The sequence below is a fragment of the Globicephala melas genome, chromosome 12 (genome assembly GCF_963455315.2).
Source record: "Globicephala melas chromosome 12, mGloMel1.2, whole genome shotgun sequence".
NCBI classification, from domain to species: Eukaryota; Metazoa; Chordata; class Mammalia; order Artiodactyla; family Delphinidae; genus Globicephala; species Globicephala melas.
In genome coordinates, this window is record NC_083325.1 from 63708066 (window position 1) to 63730627 (window position 22562).

At 37.7% G+C, this 22562-nt stretch overlaps 1 protein-coding gene across 1 annotated transcript in view; it reads right to left on the minus strand.

Moving 5' to 3' along the window:
• The window catches only part of RASGRP3 (RAS guanyl releasing protein 3), a 103757-nt gene that overhangs the window by 75628 nt on the left and 5567 nt on the right, over positions 1-22562 (minus strand). The window contains exon 2 of the mRNA XM_060309587.2: positions 333-567. The gene's annotated coding sequence lies outside the window, so the exon portion shown is untranslated. The remainder of the gene's footprint in view (positions 1-332; positions 568-22562) is intronic.

Here is a 22562-nt window from a genome sequence, read left to right on the forward strand (position 1 = left end):
CCTAAACACCATGGACCATAAAAATTCCGAATACCAGGAAATAAACTCGCTGTTTCCTAGATAGGAATCAAGCAATATGCCTCACTAATCCTTAAAGTTAGAAAACAACATTGCTGAAAAGAACAGTTTCTAAAAAAAAAAAAAAATCAGTAAAAAGACAAATGGTTATTAGGAACAGGAACAAATAAAATACCTCCTTTAGTGCCAGAAGGAAATAAAAATTAAAAATTGTCAGTGGCTTGCAAAACACGTGTGCACACGCACGCACGCACACACACACACACACCACGCACACGCACACGCACACAGAAGAAAGTTCTCCAGTTACTTACTGGGGCGGTTGGGCGCGGTATTCCTCACATCAGCACCCTGCCTGTTCAGAGGCCAAGTGCCAGAGCACTCTGCGAGCAGCTGTTTCCTTCATGCTGGGGCTCTGTGTCTTAACCAGTCACATGCACCTCCTGATAAATGCCGCTGCATGCCAGGAGGTCAGAAACTGAATATCATTATTCTCCTAATTCACAAACCTTCTCGTAACCCTTGTGCTGGCTCAGCCATTTCATTAGCCTGTAAAGCAGTACATTCCATAATTTGTTTTCTTTTAGTGACAAAACCCAAACAGCTGTTAGGTCACCCTGGAGAGCAGGTCACTGCAAGTGGAAAGTTGATGTGTTTGTATTGGGGAGGGCGTTGGGAGGGATGGGCTGGCAGTCCGTCTGCTCTCTTATCTCCCGCAGGTTTTCATTGGGACACGTGAACAGCAGGAAGAAGGAACCCCAGGCAGTACAGCAGGTGGCAGCAGCTCTTCTTTCCAGGTGCCCCTAGACTACATCAATCTGCCACTTACTTTGCTCCATCTTGGTTTCGTTTTCTCAGCATCCCAGCCTCCAGTTTGTTGGAAGAGCCACGGACTAAGTGGACTCTTCTGAGGAGGGCAGACTAGCAGCCTAAGGATGCTTAGGTTTAGTTTCAAAGGACAGGGCTGCTGTGCCCAGTGATGCTGAGGGCCAGATGTGTGTGGGGTTAATGAGGAATATCAAAAACGCAGCTTTATCTAAAGAGCTAATGGAAATGATTTCAGGCAGCCGAAGACCAAACTTCAGCATAGTTATCTGTTGGATTGTGTCAACATTTGGGGGCACTGTTGAAATTACCAGCCAGGGAATGAGAGTGGAAACAGAAATTATAGAAATTTACAAAGCACTTTACAGATGTGCTGCTGCCCCCTTTGGTATGCTAGGAAGTGGGACCAGCCTGCTGTTTCCTGTGTTGCTCACAGAAGTGGCAAACCATCCTGAATGCTTTGTTGAATTCATGCTTCTCACCTGGGCTGCTCTTCCCAACCCCTTCACCCCCCACTTCCTATTCGTCCCTCTCTCCAAAGAAAGCCCTTAAACTATCTGACTTTGGGTGGTATCTAACCTTGGGTATCTGACCTCTTGGTGTAGTAAGAGTGACACTTCCCCAAATCAGTGCCCAAGCAGGGTAGAGTGGAGATATGACAGAGAGAGTAAGCCCTTTGGGCAAACTGAACATCCAAAAAAGATTTTAAAAGGTTAAAATGTCCCAGGGGATTTCTGAACCATAATGAGCCTGTTAAACTTTCAACTTTGATTTTTAATAAGTGAGATCTTACTCAATAGAAGAGCCTGTGTGGGCAATTTTTCATATCTCGATTTTGTCTCATAATTATTTACAGTGTTAATCAAACCAGAAGTTTCCCTCCATACGGAAGATAGACTCTTTTTCCAGAATAACAGCAAAGGACTAAAAACCCCTCAGTCTTACCAGTCTTTCAGGGGATTCACTTGTTAACATCATGTGAGAGCCCAAAGTACAAATGAAAAATTTTTTACAAGCTTCAAACTGTATCCCTTTTTAAGGGTTCAAAGTTAGTAATAGAAATAAGACATCAACATACAATGTGCTAAAATACATGTCAGCTTCATAAACATTTTTTCCTTGTATGTTGATATGACAATCATTAATCAGAAACAGAAAAGGAGGCCTATTGAAGATTTAAAATATTACTTTGATTTATTTTTACTTTGTAACTACAGAAACTTTTGTGACCTTATGACATCCATCAGTTACTTCATTTGCAATTGACTTGTTCATTGTTCTGAGGATCTATTGCATACCACATCGTTAGCAAAAGAGAGAAACCCTTCAATAACCAATAGAAAAAAAAACAAACTCAGGAAACGGTAAACACAGAAATGCCTTTCTCCTTTTGGCAGAGAGGAAGGGATGGATCCTGAATCATACCTAGGAAGCAAACTGTCAACTGCAGACCAAGACCCGGGAACTTCCCGGGTCCAGGAATGTAATAGAAGGTTCTACAATGACACCTTCCAGCCTCGTGAAGAAATGGGGAGATCCCACCTCCCTGCCCATACTGTCTACAGGTACCAATCATTTCCTTCAACTTAAAAAAAGTCGCCCTCCTCCGATCAGAGGCCATCCACCCCCTGGGTTTGTGTCTAATTTTGCAACTCCTAAATGTTTAGGATGTTTTTGCCAACAGCCGTGCCTTCATTCCCTGTCTGCTCACCCTCCTAATTATCTAAATATGCTCACGGTTTTCTATTTCCTACAAAAGGGATCCTTTGCTTCTTTAATTCCTGCCCTAACCCACTCATTCCCTTCACAACTAAGCTTCTGGGGAAATACTCCATGTCTCCATCATCTCGCATCCCAGTTAAGTCTCAACCTGCTTACAGTCTGGCTCCTGCCATCCATTTCAGTGAAACTGCCTTCCCCAAGTCACCAAACACCAAGGCTATTGCCTCTGCTTTTATTTTACTCGACTTCTCAGCTGCATTTGACCCAACTGTTTCAAATGTTCTCCTGAGACTACCGTAAAATTTTACTCCTACCTCCTTCAGCCTCCTATATGGACTTTTCTTCTACTTGCCCCTTAAGTGTGAAAATCCCCACTTTTCTTCGTGTTTTCTTACATTTCTCATATGTCTTAATTTATTACTGAATGACTATAGTGGTTTCCTAATTAGTCGCTTTGCCTCCAAAAGCCTGTCTCTGCCTTCAATTTATTTATTTATTTTTACACTTTTAGAATGAAAGCCTCTCAGGGGCCATGGTAGTGTCTTTGGTACCTTCATATTCCCAGAACCTATGACTGGGTTTGAATTTTTCTCTTGTATTTTCTGCTACTGTTGCATTTCTTACTCTGTATTATAATTAGGTCTTCATGTATCTATGTTGCATCTAAACGTTGACTACCTTAGAAAAAGTGTATGACTTATTCATTTTATAGCCTGCAACGCCTAATACAATGCCTGACATATAGGAGAAACGTGGCTGAAACCATGCTGAATGAATAAATGAATGATTAAAGAGAAGGATTTTCTTCCTACTCCTTTAAGAAAAGATAATTTTTAAAGTGTGCAAAAACATTTTATATTAGGTCATCAAACCATCCTAAGCAATTTCCCCCCAAAAGAAATTATTTTGTCCACATTCTATGACCATGCTATAGTAAAACTATAAAACAATTACAAAAGTGTAAGTTAGAAAGGAGCCAAGCTCTTGGAAAATTTTTATAACTCTTCTTTAAAAAAATCATTGACTGGTAAAGAAGAAAAAAACATCTATAGAATGCTTAGAAGATTTCAATAATGAGAACACCACATACCAAAAAGTGTGCACAAAGCCAAAACAGTTAATTAGAGGCAAACTGACTCAAAAAGAACCTGAAAAACAATAGCTCAATAATCATGGAAAAAAGCAAAAGTTATTGAGAACTTGTTTCCAAGAAAACTTTTTGGTCCAAATTACTTACACAATCAAGTTCTCTTGGGGCTTGAAGCCACAGATAATTCCCAGGCTATATAAAATGTTCAAGTGGACAAAACTAACAGAAAGCTAACATAATACCCTTGACTTAAACAAACAAACTGATAAAACATAATAAAGGAAACCACAGACTAACCTCCTGTATAAACATAGTTTACCCTTGAGATGAAAAAAAAAACTCAATATTAAAGAATGCACTAGCATAGTAACATAAATATATCAATGGAAAAAAGCTTTCAGTTTAGCACAATAGGTAATCTTAAGTCTTTTGATAAAATTAAATATCAATTTTTAAAAAATAAAATAGGAGAATTTTTCTTAGCATGGTAAAGATTGTGTATCTCAGACCAAACACAGGCATCATACCTAAAGGTGTAATACTAGAAGTATTAACATTAAAATCAGAAACAAACAAGAAAAGGATGCTCATTGTCACTACCATCATTTAGCATACTATTCTGGACCAGATAAGAAAAAGAAGCTAAAAAAGAATTATGAGAGAGCAGGAGACAAAATTACCCAGCTTGTACGTGTTATAATCATTTACTCAACAGAATCAACTTTTTAAATAATTGGAAATATCAGTGGGGTGAACAGTTAAAAAATAAATACATGAAATTAATAGAATTTTCCACATAACAGCCAAAACCTGATAGGAAACATAATGGGGGAAAAAAAACCTCATTCATAATAGTAACAACAACAACAAAATTTCTAGGAATGACAAAAAAAAGTGAATAACATATTAAAAAATTTTATAAAACTCTATTGAGAAAATAGAAAATATTTCAATAAATGGAGAGTTATACAATTTTCTGGGACTGGAAGACTCAACATTGTCAAGATGTCAATTCTCTCCTATTTAATTTATAAACATAATTAATTTTTGGTTAAAATCCCAAAGAGATTTTTTGGGCCGCTTAAAAAAGAAATCCTGAAGTTTATCTGAAAGAATAAAAAACAGAATGGTAAAGAAATTTTTAGAAAACAACAGGGGAGTGGTCCTAGGTATTAAATAGGCTAAAAAAATCAAGAATTAGAAGTTTGATACTGATGCCAAGAGAGGCAGAGCAATAGAACAGAACAGAAAGCCCAGAAATATAAATACAAGTACTATAATAAAATGTTTATTTGTTAAATACTGTATTTAAACCCAGTGGGGAAAAACTATTCAGTAACTTGTTGAATAGTTAATTATTAGGAAACATAAGATCCATTATTACCTCACATCATACACAAAGTAAATGCCTAGTGAACCGAAGAGTAAAATGTGAGAATAAAACCACAAACTTGAAGAAAATGTATAACCTTAAAATCATTTTAATCATGATTAAATATTTTTATCATGAAAATTATTCTATGATCATAAAAGCAGAAACCATAAAGAAAAAATTACTATTTAAATGAATAAAATGTAAAATTTGTGTATGTCAGAAATAATACCACCATAGCCAAAATTAAATCACAAATGACAAAATGAGATTAAAAAATGAAACCTTTATGTTAAAGGTTTAAGAGCCTTAACATATGAATAGCATTTGTAATTAACAACTAGGCAAAGGATATTATAAAGAGTTCACAAGGGAAGAAATATAAATGACCAATATACATCTGAAAAATACTCAGTTTCCTAAAAATGAGTACAAATTAGACAATAATAGGATACCATTTATTACCTATAAGCTTGACAAAGATGGAAAATTGATACTTCCCAATGTTGGCAGGAGGTCTGGAAAATGGCACTAACATCGTCTGCTGGCAAGAGTATAAATTGTTACAACATTTGAGGAAGATAATTTTGTAATATGTAGCAAAACTTTAAAAAATATGTATAATCTTTAATTCTTCAGTTCCTGTTCTAGAGATATATCCCAAAAATATAATATGGATTTTCATATATAATGGTGTTTCTCACAGCATTGTTTATACTAGCGAAAAATTTGAAACAATCTATGTGCCAGAAGTAGTAGAATAAATCATAACACATTCATAAGAGGTAGCACTATGGAATCATTATAAAATAATGTTGAAATATATTAATGTGGAAAAATATTTGGCATAGATTAAGTGAAAAACACAAGTTACAAAACAATTTATTCAGTATGATTTCATTTTTCTAAGAAAAGATGTGAACATGTAGAAGTCTGAAACTTTAGATATCAAATTTTTAATAGTGGTTATCTTTGGGAGTTGGAGTCACATGCAATTTTCCCCCCTTCTTTATGCTTATCAGCTTTTTTTCTACTGTTTCCATGACAAATGTGTATCAATTGTTCATTTTCAAATTAGATCTTTTTTATATAAGAAAAAAGATATAGGGCTTCCCTGGTGGTGCAGTGGTTGAGAGTCCGCCTGCCGATGTAGGGAACACGGGTTCGTGCCCCGGTCCGGGAGGATCCCACATGCCGCAGAGCGGCTGGGCCCGTGAGCCATGGCCGCTGAGCCTGCGCGTCCGGAGCCTGTGCTCCGCAACGGGAGGGCCCACGCAGTGAGAGGCCCGCGTACCACAAAAAAAAAAAAGAAAGAAAAAGGAAAAAGATATAGACCTATAACTCTACTTAAGTACTTTAATCATCTACGCAAAGAGAAAGCCATCGACAAGAAATATGATCAAGAAAAAAGGACCAAGAGCAGGAAAGCCTCACCATCCATTAACAAAGCCAGACACTTCCTCTCAACTAAGTCTCTATTCTCTAAACTGCTGGTCCTGGATGCAATAAATATTGCAAATCACTGAAGTGATGGAACTACCAGGTTCAGAGGATGCAGGAAGAAGAGGGAAATGCGGTCTGGCTTGAACACCTTGGATTCAGTTTCTCAGAGATGTCCTGATGGGCCTTTGTGCCTATCAGAGGCATTCCCATAAGCAGAATTTCCCAAATGGTATCCATCCCATGCACGCATGATCAGGTAGCATGAACCAACCCCTGACAGCTGCCCCCTCCTAAAGCTGCCCAGCCAGCCATCTACTTTGTGTCAAACTCCAAACAAGCTGCTCCAAGTTGGTGACACACCACCTGCTGGTCAACTTGAGGTACTAATTCCATGCTGCATCCCCACTCCCACCTTCTTTTCAGGGGACATTGTAGGCAACATTACTCTCTTATTTTTTGAATTCAGTAAATTCTACCTGATCATTTTTTTCTCAGATACATATACTTTTGGGGTCCTTTCTCTCTTTCTCTTTTTTGTCCAACATTTGTCTAAAAATCATGGGGAATTTTCTCTACCCCTCTTGTTCTTCCCTTTTTCTACCCCTTGAACCATGTGTGAACCAAAATAAATACCGAATCACCATCAATTATAAGAGCTGTGCTGGCTACATGCCTGTAACAAATAGAAAGAAAAAAATTGTGAAAGAATCAGAGTAGAGCTTTTAATCTCCAAAGCCCTTGAACAAAGCAAATCATTGTCAATAAATGAGAAAATACAGTGTCTTGTGTTTAATGTGCATTGCATTTAGGGATTCACCAAAGTACGTGACAAAAATCTCTGCTCTCAAGGCTTATAATGTCTCTGGAAGAAAAGTGGAACATGTAGAAAGCCATATATAGGAATAACGATAATTATATATCATAACAATCAGTATCTATCAGTACTGGGTTGGCCAAAAAGTTCGTTCAGGTTTTTCATCGTACAGAAAAACCCGCACAAACTTTTTGGCCTAACCGATACTATACTATATTAAAATATTGTTAATAGTATATAACAAGCTAACATCTTTGCAAAATGCTCCTTTAATTCTCACAGCAGTGCTCTATGGAGATGCTGTTATTATCCCCAGATGACCTTTAATGAGATTAACTAGCCTGCCCACAGCTAGTAAGCAGCAAAGGAGACATTTGGATGTGACTGCCTGTCTGACTCCAAACCCTGCACATTTATCCCACAAAATGATTTAGTAGTCATAGAAGTTTTCATAGACTTGCTTGTCCTTTTCTAGTTAAACCTGCTTATCCTCAAGCACAACAGCCAAGTCAATTGTATTGCACTTTGGGGGCTAACTACTGGCATCACCACAGTAGTTTGCTGCTATTATCCATTGCAAATGTACGCTGTTTCAGCCAGTGATATTGGTTAAGTGGTCGTGAGGTGGCCTGGTAGACTGAGTGGCATTTATAACATTGCTTCTGTGGATACTGCTTCTATGGGTTAAAAACATCTTGAGTTCCAAATAACTGATTCACGAGTGAAACTTTGGAACCGAAGCCTTTCATAAATTGGAGACGGGCTGTAGAAAAATAAAGAGGAGAATGAATAAGGAGGACAGTCTTCACCAGAGGATGCCTCAGCAGAAGATGCCCTCACACCCCATCCTCTACACCTCCCTTTTATGCACCATCCCTGAAGAAACTCGCAAATTTCTGGACAAATCAGTCCAGATTAAAAATAGGCTTCCACTGTCAGTCTCTTTCTTTTTCCTGCCTATCTCTTCTCTTTTCTTCTTCCTTTTTTATAAAATTTCATTTACTTTTTAAAAACACATTACATATTAGTATAGTTGCATTTATTCAATCTAATTCATTTAAATTTATCTTTATGGCAACATTTTTCCCTCCATCTAAGCTTCTTAGACTTCTTAGCATAGCTTCTTAGACTATGCTAGATTTCTAGCTGAAGCTGTATTCAATAACCCAGGAAGGAGAATTAAGCGTTCACGGCATAAAACACCTTACTTAGCACAATTACTTACATAATAACTTTTCCCCCAATAGTTTTATTTCAAAACCCTGACTTGACAGCAGATTTCATCGGTCTTTGAAGATCTCACCCCTAGAAACCACAGACTCATGGTAAAGTTAAACTAAATCTAAATCTTCTAAAATGCCACTGCTGTTTCCACAATTATTTTAGTTCTTGAAAAAGGCTGCTTAGAGTAATAAATAAATAAATAAAAATAAAATCCCTGAGGCCACCTCTGTGCATTTTTCTGAGAATCATTTAGTGTGTAGAAAATAATAGGAGGGGAGTTTTCAGATTTATGGTTTCCTTTCTATTTAAGGGTCAGCATCATTGCTATTTCAAAGCATAAAATACAAATCTGATTCAGTGATAAATGAGGCAAAGAAAATATTAAAATTTTTTTTTTTCTTGAAATGTGTGATAGCTGAGTGCAAGAGGTGGGGCACAATTTGATCTTCCTAGGAATCATAGGAAAAGAGTAGTGAGAAACTCCGAACCCTCTTATTCTCATATGCAAACTATAGGCCCCCTTGGCCTCACTTCTCCCCATCCTCTCATTGCTGTTTTGCTCCTGTTAGACACTGGCCTCCTTCTGAGTCAGCTAAGCTGTCCTGGGTTCACACCACAGCCCACTGGCCTGAACTGCAGGATGATGCTCAGTGGACACTTTCTGAATGAATGAATTTATGTTTACACCATGGTTATACTTATAAATAGCCACAATATTTTGATACCAAATCCAATTGCTCAAAATTGTGCATAGTTCTAAACAATGTCAATGTTCTACTTAATCACTTTTGCTCTTCATTATACCATATTATCCAAACCCAGTCAGCTGACTACAAGTCCTGTTTTCCAGTCTTTTTTTTTTTTAACATCTTTTTTTTTTTTTTTTGCGGTACGCGGGCCTCTCACTGTTGTGGCCTCTCCCGTTGCGGAGCACAGGCTCCAGACGCGCAGGCTCAGCGGCCATGGCTCACGGACCCAGCCGCTCTGCGGCATGTGGGATCCTCCCAGACCAGGGCAGGAACCCGTGTCCCCTGCATCGGCAGGTGGACTCTCAACCACTGCGCCACCAGGGAAGCCCCATGACTCTTTTTGAATTATGGTTTTCTCAGGGTATATGCCCAGTAGTGGGATTGCTGGGTCGTATGGTAGTTCTATTTGTAGTTTTTTAAGGAACCTCCATACTGTTCTCCATAGTGGCTGTATCAATTTACATTCCCACCACCAGTGCAAGAGGGTTCGCTTTTCTCCACGCTGTTTTCCAGTCTTTAGTGCCAAACTACTTGCTCAAGTTTTAATCCAACCATCACCACCTGTAGGTAATAAATCTGTGAGGCCTGAGCTTCTAACCTCATTTCCATATCTTTTCCTAAGGTATCACTGTCTTTATCATACACTTGGTTAAATATCGCCATGGTTTACTTGCACTTTATTTGCTGAAACTTTTGGCTGCATCTCAGGCTTACTTATACTCTTTGTGTGTAGAAAGCCTTTGGATAAGATATTCTTTTTTATGACTTCCTGGCAAAACACAAAGGCAACCACAATCAGAGTGGGAACCTGCCAAGGAATGAGGATCTAATATTTTGCTACAGGGTTTTTTTATTTGCAGATCACAGGGAATAAACTAAGAAAGCCCTTTTAGAAGCACATAAAAAAGTGGTAGGGACATTTCTAGTTTTCCTTCATGTTTTAATTAAACAAGGAGTGTTTGTTCTCAGGGTTTTTCTTGGTGATTGCCATTCTTATCAGTGAAAGGCAGTAGATCCATTTATGTTGTGGTAAAACTCTCAAATTGAAAGGCAAGCGCAGGGGAGGGGTCAGAGCTGAGAGGTGGGTGCTGTTTCCTTAATACAACCATAGGAAGTAAGAAGGTCAGCCAAAGCTTCTTGGCTGGTGGAAATAAACACATGGTAGTGAGAGATCAATGCAGGAGAGCATGGGCTAAAACAGCTGAAAAGTAACCTAAATGGTGAGGCTTCAATAGGTATTTGAATGCCTATAAATTCTTTTTAAATCTATATTTTAGTGGTCAGAAAAACTACATTATCACTTGGAAGAATGGTCTTGTTTCCCTTTACAAAATAAGAAAAACAGGATGCTTGTGTGTTTTTTAATTTATAAGATATTTAAACTTAAAAAGCAATAATGCTCATTGTAGCAAGTCAAACAATACAGAGATACACATAAAGAAAATATGTTATTATGGAACCCCTCTTTCTCACTGAGATAGCACACACCTATGAGAAATGTATCTCATACCTACATACACGTGTAGGGTTCTATTTTTCAATTAAAAATTAATCTGTAATTTGATTTTCCCCCATAACAGTGTATCATGGTTATATATATTGGCTCCAAGATCAAGAATACAGATTTAATTTATTCTTTTTAATAGTTTCATACTCCTTCACAGTGTAGTTATATTATAGTTAATTCACCTTATTGCTGAACACTAAAGATGCTTGCAGTGTTTTGCCTCTGTAAGCAGTGTTACACTAAACATTCTAGCACATATATCTTAGTTTCTGGTGCTTTTATTTCCAGAGTATAGATCTCCAAAACTGGGATTATTGGGATTGCAAAGTTATTCATTTTACTATGCATTCTCATTTATTTTCCCAAGACTAAACTAAAAGCAATGCAAGAGTCATGGCCTTTAAAAGACTGATAAATGTCAACTTAGAGCATCAAGATTATTCATTATTCATTTTCTGAATCCTATCCTACCAGGCATATTAACTAAATCACTTGTATTGAAGATATTTGCCTGCTTTTCATGTAGAATAATATTTTTTTTAAAAAAAACAAAGCATCTTAAGACAAATTGACTAAAATTGGCCAAAGTTAAAAGCTGGAGTCTATTTCTCTCTGGCTAATCCTTATTATCTGCATACACCAAAAATTCCATGAACTCTAAAGGCCATTCCAATTGTAAAATCAACTGCTGATTGATTTTTAAAAATGTATGAGCAAATGTGAACTGATAGAAAGAACAAAAATGTTAAGGTTGGACTAGAAATTTTGGACTATACTTTCAAAGCAGGCAATGGTACTAGTGTGAAAAGGGGTCTCACGCACCCTCACTTGTTTCTATCTTATTTTCTGGACTGTGGCTGTAGTAACTGAAGAGACACCTCTTCCACGTGCCATCTCAGTGAGGCAGGAATGGGGCCCACAATCCAAACATCAGGATAGGAGCACCCAAGGTCTGCAACTACACTCCTCCTGGCGTGGGGTGTTTATCACAAACCACCTCTTCTGATTTATATGCTTTCACCATGTCGTTTACTTTGGGACTTTGGAGTGAGAGTTTCGACTATATTAGTCTGTAATTTAACAGCATATATATTCCACATTACCATTAACTAATATGGTTATACCAGCCAACACATTCTAAGACACAAGCGACTGAGCATAGGGTTCCCTGCCTTCAGGAAAAAAAAAAAGTTATATTCAACATAAATTAAGGGAAAATTGTTCACATTACCAAAGCATTCTTTGTTTTAGAAAGCCACTCATTGCAGGATTACAAGAAATATGTGTACCCCTGGTGCATTAAAAATGGCATTCGACCAACCAAAATTCAACTCATATTATTCAAGAACACATTTATTAAGTAAAATAAACATGAGTCCGGTTTTGGACCCAACTTACTGGCCTAGATGGTCTGTGTCCTTTCCTTCAGAACAAAAAATTAGGCAAGCAATTCCTAGCATCCTGTGGTAGACAGGCTATTTCACAACCCCTCCAGGGATGCTTAAAAGTAACCTGCTAAAAATAGCCCCTCAACTCTTATATTCGTGTCCTCAACTTCAGGGCCAAGTGAAACTATAAATTGCCTGAAATATGTCCCCTGCATTCTAATTCCATAGGACTACTATTAGCTGAAAATCCCCAGTAATCTTCCCGGCAATTCCAACATTAATAAACTTTTCCTTTTTTAACCATTTTCCAAACTAGTAGGACAGGATGAGCAGTGAGTGGTGAGGATGTTGGCACATTGGAGAACTGGGAAATCAGGATTCTCATACCCTCATCAGCCTCTCACTAGCTAAGTCACTTAATCCTTTAAGTACAGACGGTCCCCGATTTACCATGGTTCGACTTACCAATTTTTGACCTTATGGTGCTGTGAAAGCTATATGCATTCAGTAGAAACCGTACTTTGAATTCTGAATTCTGATCTCTTCCCAGGCTAGCAGTGTGCACTCCGATACTCTGTAGATGCTGAGCAAGCTGCACCTCCCAGTCAGCCCCACAATCACAAGGGGAAACAACCCATACACTTAACGACCATTCTGAACCCCTACAATCATTCTGTTTTTCACTTTCAGTACAGTATTCAATCAATTACATGGGATACTCAACATTTGGTTATAAAATAGGCTTTGTGTTAGATAATCTTGCCTGACTATAGGCTAATGTAAGGGTTCTGAGTATATTTAAGGTAGGCTAGGCTAAGCGATGATATTCAGTAGGTTTGGTGTATTAAATCCATTTTCCACTTAATGATATTCTCAACTTATGATGGACATATTGGGACATAACCCCCTTGTAAGTAGAGGAAGATCTGTGTAAGATTCCTCAACTGCAAAAGGGAAATGATAATATCTGACTCAAAGGGTGGCTGTATGGTTTGGAAATAATGCATTGCGTTGCATTTCAGACTTTTAGCCTATTAAAAATATTCAATAAATGCACAAGGATGTACATAAGACAAGTTCAATACAACACTTGTAATAACAACAATAAAAAGGAAACAACCTAAAATTAAGGGAGATTGATCAAAATAATCACAATGTATTATCAATGCTGAATAAATCATGCAGTCATGAGAAGGACAGATGGGAAGATGGCTTTGATGTAATAAGTGAAAAAAGCAAGCTGCAAAAAACAGTAAGCAAAAATGATTATTGTTTTAAGCCAACAAACAACCCCCCAATGTATCTAGCCCCATTTTTATTACAATCGTTTATGTTGTCAAATGCATAGAAAATATCTGCAGTGACAACAAGCAATAAACATGTATCTACTCTGAAGAAAAAAAAGAAGAGGATTGCAAGTCTTTCCTCTTTTATACTATTCATTTTGATATTGAGTACATTCACTTATAATAAACTTGCAGTGCATTTATAATTAAAAATGAAAGACAATAAATAATGAGAAATAATTAATGTAAAGCACTTAGCAGAATGCCTAGCGGGCTTGGATGAATGGTGATTATCATAGTTACTTCTGTCCAGAAGCAACAGAACCCCTTTAGTAAAACAAGTTTACATGCAATCAGGTATGTTTGTGTGTGAACTCAATCAGTATTTTTTTTAAGGGGTTGATTACTATGTTTATTGTGGTGATACATATGGATGTATACATATGTCAAGACATCAAATTGTATATTTTTATTATATGCCATTTATTATATGACAATTACACCTCAACAAATTTGTTAATAAAAAGTGGAGCTAAAATTTGCAACTGTAAGAACATAAAAGATGGGAGCCTGAGATTGGAATTAAAAGTTTCTAAGATCTTTATGTTATTCAGAAGAAGATTTCTTTATGTTATTCGGAAGATGTTAATATGAAGATATTAACATTAGGCTTTGCTAAATCAAATATGTATTCAAAATTTTTAAGTATAACTAATAAAAGAAAAGAAATAGATTACATAACTCCCAAAACACTAGAGGGGAGAAATTGGAATACAGAAAACTTGAAAAATCCAAAAGAAAGCAGGAGAGGAGAGAAAAAGAATGGAAAATAGAAAATAAAAAATACCTCAACAACCACAGTGTTGATTGTCTGAATTCACCATTAAAATGCAAAGACTATCATTAAATAACAAACAAAAAAGATGGATCCATTTTTAACCCATTCAGTTCCACAGGTGTAGGATATGTGTGTGTATGAGTGTAAGAGTATGTGTATATGAGTGTATGTGTGTGTGTTTACACACACAGATAAGAGGATCAGATAATGCTCCCTGACTCAACTTCTTTTAACTATTTTTCTGAAGCCTTAAAACTAATTGAAGGATACCCAAAGCAATCTACAGATTCAATGCAATCCTTACCAAATTACCAATGGCAATTTTTACAGAACTAGAACAAAAAATCTCAAAATTTGTATGGAGACACAAAAGACCCCGAATAGCCAAAGCAATCTTGCAGGAAAAAAATGAAGGGGGAGGAATCAGACTCCCTGATTTCAGACTATACTACAAAGTGACAGCAATCAAGACAATATGGTACTGGCACAAAAACAGAACTATAGATAAATGGAACAGGATAGAAAGCCCAGAAATAAACCCATGCACATATGGTCACCTTATCTTTCATAAAGGAGGCAAGAATATACAATGGAGAAAAGACAGCATCTTCAATAAGAGGTGCTGGGAAAACTGGACAGCTCCATGTAAAAGAATGAAATTAGAACACTCCCTAACACCATACACAAAAATAAACTGTGTGTGATTCCAAAAATCATGTATGTTCACCATAAAAAAAAAAAAAGTATAGAAAAGCACAAAGAAAAATAAGATCAGCTCTAATCATACTGTTCTTAAAATTCTTATTTCAGTATATATTTGTGGTCACCTGCCAATGGTCCCCAGTGATCCTCACATGCCCTGTGTTGTCCTTGCTGACTAAAGGCTGACCCAGGGCTGGCCCTGCATGACTACTGGAATACAAGAGCAGCAGTGGTGTGTAACTCCCAAGGCAAGGTCATAAAAAGCATTCCAGCTTTCATCTTAGTCAAGGATCTCTCACTCGGAAGGAAGTCAGATGTCATGTCATGAAGATATTCAAGCAGCCTACAGAGAAATCCAAGAGGAGAGGAACTGGGGGTCCCAGCCAACAGCCAACGCTGACCTGCCAGCCATGAGCATGATGTGCTTCAAAAGTAGGTCTTCAAGTCCCTACTTCAGATCAAGTCTTCAGATGACTGAAACCCCACCTGACACCTGATTGCAACCCACTCTTTAAAGGCACTTAGTTTGGGAATGACTTGTTACACAGAAATAGGTAACTAATAAATATCTTTCCTATCTTTTATAAAATTTAAAATGGGCATATAGATTTTCAGTCTACCTTTTTAATTTATCATAAATATTTCCAATGTCAATAAATATTCTCAAAGATTCCAATGTCATCAAATATTCCTCTGAAACATGATTTGTCCCATGGCTGCACAATGTTCCATCTTACTTACATAGTATATTATATTATGTCTTTTTTTTTGAGACTGAAAGAGCATAAAGCTTTATTTAATGGCCAGAGAATGGAGAAGCAGGAATCTAGTTCACAAATCAACTTCTCTTTTAATATATTATGTCTTAAGAGGAGATATTTGGAAAACAATGTCTCAGTCCTAAAGAATGAAACCCCAGTGATGGTAAGTTGGTGGCGGAAAAAAATACATATATGAGTAGAAATTCTGTATACCTTATTAATATTTTTATTCATTCTTTCACCAAACATAAAATTAGTATATTGGTGTGTAATACTTTATAGCAGGTACTCCACAAAAGATAAAAATGATTGACAGAATTTAGGATCTCAAATCATACCTGGGCAGCACTTGACATGTGTCTCAACACCTACCTTAGCACCAAGTGCAGAGTAATCATGTTATACCTTGTATATATAACTGAGGAAACATATCTGCTCCTCTATCACATTTAAATTTGTGTCTTAACGAATCTCATTACAAATTATAATGTCGTGATGACTCAGAACAAATGATAAAAGTATTACTTACACACTTATTATACATATTATCTGGTTCCCAGAGGGAATTTTTAAAAAATAGCTTTATTGGGACATAATTCACATACCATACAATTCATTGGTTTGGGTATATTACATTATTATTATTTTTAAATTGTGGTAAGATATATGTAACAAAAAATTACTACTTTGACCGTTTTTAAGTTTACAATTCATAAGGATGTTACATTCACAATGTTGTGCAACCATTACCATTATTTCCAAAAGTTTTTTACCACCCAGATTAGAAATTCTATAACCATTAATGAAGAATTCTCCACTCATCCCTGCCCCCAGCCTTCAATAACATCTAACTTGCTTTCTATCTCTATGATTTGCCTATTCAAGTTATTTAACATAAGTGGAATTACACAATTTTTCTCCTTTTGTGTCTGGATTATTTCACTTACAGGACACATCCATGTTGTAGAATATATCAGAACTTCATTCCTTTCTATGGCTAAAGAACATTCCATCATATGTATATACCATTATTTGTTTATCCATTCATCTGTTGATGGACACTTGGGTTGTTTCCACTCTTTGGCTATTGTGAATAATGCTTCTATGAACACTGACCTACTCCAGAGGGAGTTTTTCAAAGCACAAAACATGGCTCATACCTCAAGGAATTCATAATTAGGTCGATGAGAGATGGAACTCCTGGAAAATTAACTATATAGGCAAATAATGGCTGAATAAATGAAAGAAATACCACCAAACATCATGTGATTAAATATATTAGACAATTAGACAGTGTGTTATAGTATTTCAGAAGAGGTGATGTCACAGAAGACTAGCGATGGTTTTATCAAAGAGAGCACATCTGTACTGCATCTGGAAGCATATGCAGGCTTTGAATTGAGAGAAAGGAGCGGGGTGGCATAACCCTAGCTGGCCAGATCAGCACAGGAAAGTCTGGAGGGAGAGAAAATACATGGCACTTATACATGGAGACAGCTTTGGCGGTCCCAGCTCAAGCCTCTCTTTGCTGAAAACTGCCCCCATCTGCAGGATTAGTATAGTGACCCCCCACTCCCAAGGCCATAACTGACTAGACAAGGTATTGACACCTGAGGCAAGTATAGGTCAGCTGGATAATTAGATTCTTTCTCAAGAGAATTTGGAATTTAGAGCTATCAGTGCTTGAACAAAAAGGACAAACAGGAGCTAATGGACATCCTCTTTCTCCCTGTCATGGTGAAGCAGGGAAAGATGGAGAGAGAGAGAGACAGAGAGAGAGAGAAGCAGAACCTCCCAGGAGGAGTGGAGGTAAGGAACCATCAAGTTCTCCAGTCAGGTCTCAGACCCTTTATCAGCTGGTTTCTGGAGGGAGGCCCCTGCCAGTCTCAGCTTCATTTCTTGTGCTTCTGTGAGATACACTTTTTTTCTTATAACCACTATAGCTACTTTGAATGTATTTCCATTCATTGCAACTTGGCTAAGATCACAAGCAGTTTGCCTGCCGAGCGTTTAGCTAAGCTACTCCATTTTTTTTTGCTTCCTCGGCATCCATTTTGTTCGGCTAAGTGGCCGTCTGGGTGCCTTAAACTGACCCTCGCCCCTCATACAAGGGCATGCCCTAGAAAACAGCCAGAAGAATCACAGTTAACTTCCTGCTATGACTTCCCCAAGAACCCTCGTGATCAAAGTCTCCCCTACCTCCAAGAGCCCTGTGTCCCTTTGTTAGGAGCCCCGTGGAGCTTACCAAAACCCTGCTCCTTTTGGTTTGAATTGAGCCTTAGCTCAGGAACCCCAAAGCATTCCACCCACGGATTCTACCCTAATATAAGCGTGTGCCCCATGTCCTGTCCCTGCCTTGACCTCCCCCTCCAGGGCTGCTGAGTACTTCCCCCAGGATAAACCTCTCCATTTCAGTTTCTCTTGTGGTCTTTTGTTTTGCTCACCATCCTACACCTGGGGCTCTCCTTAACAAATGTTAATTCAACGAAGTCACAACAACCCCCAAGACAGATTACAGTTGGTCAGTTCTTCTGTATCCGTGGGTTCAAAAAATTTTTTTTTTCGGAAGATTCCAAAAGGCAAAACTTGAATTTGCCATGCACTAGCAACTATTTCCATAGCACTTCCATTGTATTAGGTATTACACATAATCTGAGATGGTGATTTAAAGTATAGTATGTGTAGTTTAAACGCAAACACTATGCCATCTTATGTAAGGGACTTGAGCATCTGAGGATTTTCATACCAGCAAGGGTCTTGGAACCAATCCCTGTGGATAGAGAATACTAAGGGACGAATCTGCTCTCAGGCGTGTGGAGAGTTGAATGTGTGGGGAGGGGGGACCCTGAGGGAAGGAAATCAGGTGGAGAGAGTCCTTGAATAAGGGGAAAAGGAGCAAACATAGAAGCAATAGTGACGGTAAAGGAGGAATGGGATAATCTCAACTCACCTGTATGTCCCTGAATTCTCTTGCTGATTTGTGAAATCAATCAGTGGCCCCACTCAACTCAGACTTCTTGACCTTGCCTAAAGACCAGTTAGTGCCTAACCTTGCCACCTGCTCCTCGTTTACTAGTGATAAGGAAAAGCAGCAGTAGTATCTGCAGGATCCAACAGCTAATGGCGCTCACGAAGGTATGAAAGACTGACTCGGAAAGCACACTCCACACGCAAAGGTCAGTTGCACACGCCGCCTCCCTCCCCTCCTTTTTCCCCTTCTGGAAGCTGCACAGGAAAATTTAGAGAATGACCCAAGTCCTGGTTCCCCCGTGCTCTTCCTCCCCACGCCCGCCCATGCCCCCAGAAGGACGGAGCAAGCTTGTAGAATTCTCTTTCTCAGGTGTCCCTACATTCACTTTCACTGCAACCTTTCTCTACCTTCTTCTCTTCTAACCTCTCTGCCAAATGTGACTTAGGAAAATCACGCCCTATTTAGGAACCAAAAAAAGCTCCTAGTTATGGCTACACCCTGAAGAGCAGCGTTAGAGGTACTTGGTCCTAAGGACGGGGGAAAAAAAGGAGAATCCAAAGTTTAGAAGTTAAAATTAGACACAAATGAAAAGGCCTTCTCCACCTAGGCATCACGCAGATAATAAGGCCGTCTCCTGAGAAAAGAATTCCATCTATTTCCTCATTCTTCTCCAGTGAAGTTGCTTTCCTACTGACATTAGCAAACAAGATAAATACAATTTATCTTTTATGCTTGTCCCGGCATCTGATAGAGCACCTGGCACTTCCTAGATTCTCTATCAGTGCTTTTGCTTTGGGTAGATGGAGATTGTAAGTTGATTCAATATATTATTTTTCTGTTTAGGTTAATTATTCATGTATTATTAACGTATAAATGTAATGTAGTTATTAACATAGTATTAGTGCATGGTATAATGTATTAATGTAGAAATGATACATTAATAGTTATATTTCATTGTAAATGCATTGGAATAATTAATACACATTTATAATAATTATAATGATTTAAGCATAATAATTTAATGTAATACATTGTGAATACGTTGTAAATACACTGTAATGATTTCATTGTAAGTATATGAGATATGATATTTTAGGTGCACACACCAGTCACTCTACAACTTTGCTTCTATGGGAAAAATGAAAAGTTTATTCAGAGGGCCAAGAACATTCTTAAAAACAAGCTTTTGGAACACTTCCAATCTGTAGATCATGCAATGGATGGTCATTATTTATATTTTAAATGTCTTTAACTTTTATTTTGATTTTAGAATTTTCTGATTGCTTTAAATCTAGCTCCGTAACCAAACCTTCATGGAATAAGAAATGAACCCAAAATATGATCATTTCAGTTGGCTGTGACTCCTTGCCAGGACTTCAGAAGCCCTTGTTTCCAGGTCTCTTGCCATTGGCGGGGCCTTAAGAACCTACAGTGTCTTTTAGTTTTATCCACTTCCATTGGTTCTATTTTTGTATCTCCATACTTAGCACACAGAACTATCTTTGTCACTCCAACTGACTGGCATGAGAGTCCCCAGGGCATAGTAGTTATACAAGATTATTGAAGCATACTTCCTACCCTTCAAATAAGACAATGCAGACTGCAGAAAAGACATCAGAAATGGTCACAATGGTAGAAGAAGTGTGTGTGTGTGTGTGTGTGTGTGTGTGTGAGTGAATTGCTAAAGATTTCTTTGTACTAAGTTTTATGCATTATTAAGAGCACAACATCTATAATGCTTTCTAGAAGTTCATTTTAGTCTGTGTAATGTCTGTTACCATGTCTAAATTCACTTGGAAGCATCATGATAAAATAAAGTTTCTTATAATCATATAACCCAGATTTCAAAAATTGAGAGTTTTTTAAAACCTCTATTACCCTTATTCTCAACTGAAAAATCCATCGTTACTCGCAGCATTCCAGTTGATCCAATGAACAGTTGGACTGTTCTAAGAGGCCAAAACTTAGAAACTCTCAATCCTTTGCTTGCCTTTCAGTGATTCAGTTTTATTTGATACACGTAAGAGTGGCCTGCTGAGTACATCAGAAAGAAGACTGTGAGTCCTGAACAGACAGCAGAATCTCTCAGCGCAAACTTCACATGCCATGCATGTAACTGCATAGCACTGCAGCTCTGCTGTTGAGATTTGCACTGCCCACTCCAGTAGCCACTAGGCACCTCAAGCCACTGAGCACATGAAATGAGGCCCGTGAACCAAGATATGTAGCAGGCATAAAATACACCCTGCATTTCAAAGACTTGGTACCAAAGAAGAAGGTAAGATATCTCATTAACAATCTTTTATATTGATTGCACGTCAAAATGATAATGTTTTGGATATATTGGGTTCAACAAACGAGATTCTTAAAACTAATTTTTACCTGTCTCTTTACTTCCTTAATGTGGCCACTAGAAAATATAAAATGACATTTGTGGCTCACTTTATATTTCTACTGGACAGTGCTTGGTCTAGAGGCCTCCACAATAAATTGCATGACCAGTAATTAGTCTTTCAGATTGGAAGTCAGAGCCACTGCAGAATTTTATTCCAAATTGGGCTAATCAGAGGAGAGTATGACCAGGAGTAAAGATTAAAGCAGCCCCTCATGTTTAGTTTTCCCAACCAAAGCATTTTAATAATACCCAACAGGACAGTTAGGTCATGTCTAAGGACACAAGTCACTGGTTGAGATACTGATAAATGTCACTGCAGTGCACGTAGTACCTGCCTTACTTAGCTCTTTCCCAGTTGATAACACATCCTTCTTTTTCATCTCAGTCGTTGTTAACTGTACTCATTTCATAGCACGGAAACAAGAGAGGGAATCATGAATTCACTTGTTTTGACTTTTTGTTGTTGGTTTCCCCCACCATTGCTGTTAAAATGAAGACAAGGGATCTTTTCACAGAAAATAGAAACGTGAATTTGATTTTTAAAAATTTAATGGAAAATAAAACTTTTAAGATTCTGTGTACGGGCAACAGGGGGCTAGTTATTATTATAGCAGCATTATAATTGGACACGTCATGCACGTGGAGAAGTTCACACTGACACTGAATATTAACATACATAAAAATTCATTCCCAAATCACTGATGTGGGATTACCAGATTACTGAATTAAAAACACATTGGGGGTCACTACTGCCAGCAAAGAGTTGTGTAACTGCTGGTAAAAACAATAGTGATTTCAGGAGTAGATTGAAAACAAAACAATAATATCTTTGTAATGTTCTGAAATTGTTGCACTAATAGAACTAAGACAGGCTCCATTGCATTTCCCAGTCTGATTTGCTGACCATCTTGTCTGCCCATAATTGTTTTCTGCCATTCATTTCCTCCAATTGTCAATTATTGCTAGAACAATTATGAAAAGAACAAGTGTCTGTCTTTGTTTCCTGTTGCCCATGAATACAGTGAAGTCATAGACCAGACTAGTGCATCATAATCTTTTCCATTACAATGAATTATGCTGTCACAAACAGGATACAGTGCTTTACTGGGCAAAGAAGCCAAAATGGGGCTGAATTAGCACAAACCTGACTGTCAGCCATGACAGCAAGAAATTAGAGCACTGGGACTTAGTTTTCCACTTTTTCAAAATATACTGGTTTTTGTACCTGATTATAAAAGTACATGGATAGACCTAGAGACTGTCATACAGAGTGACGTAAGTCAGAAAGAGAAAAACAAATACTGTATAATATTGCTTATATGTGGAATCTAGAAAAATGGTACAGATAAACTTATTGGCAAAGCAGAAATAGAGACACAGTTGTAGAGAACAAACTTATGGATACCAAGGTGGGGGGAGTGGGATGAACTGGGAGACTGGGGTTGACTTATATACAT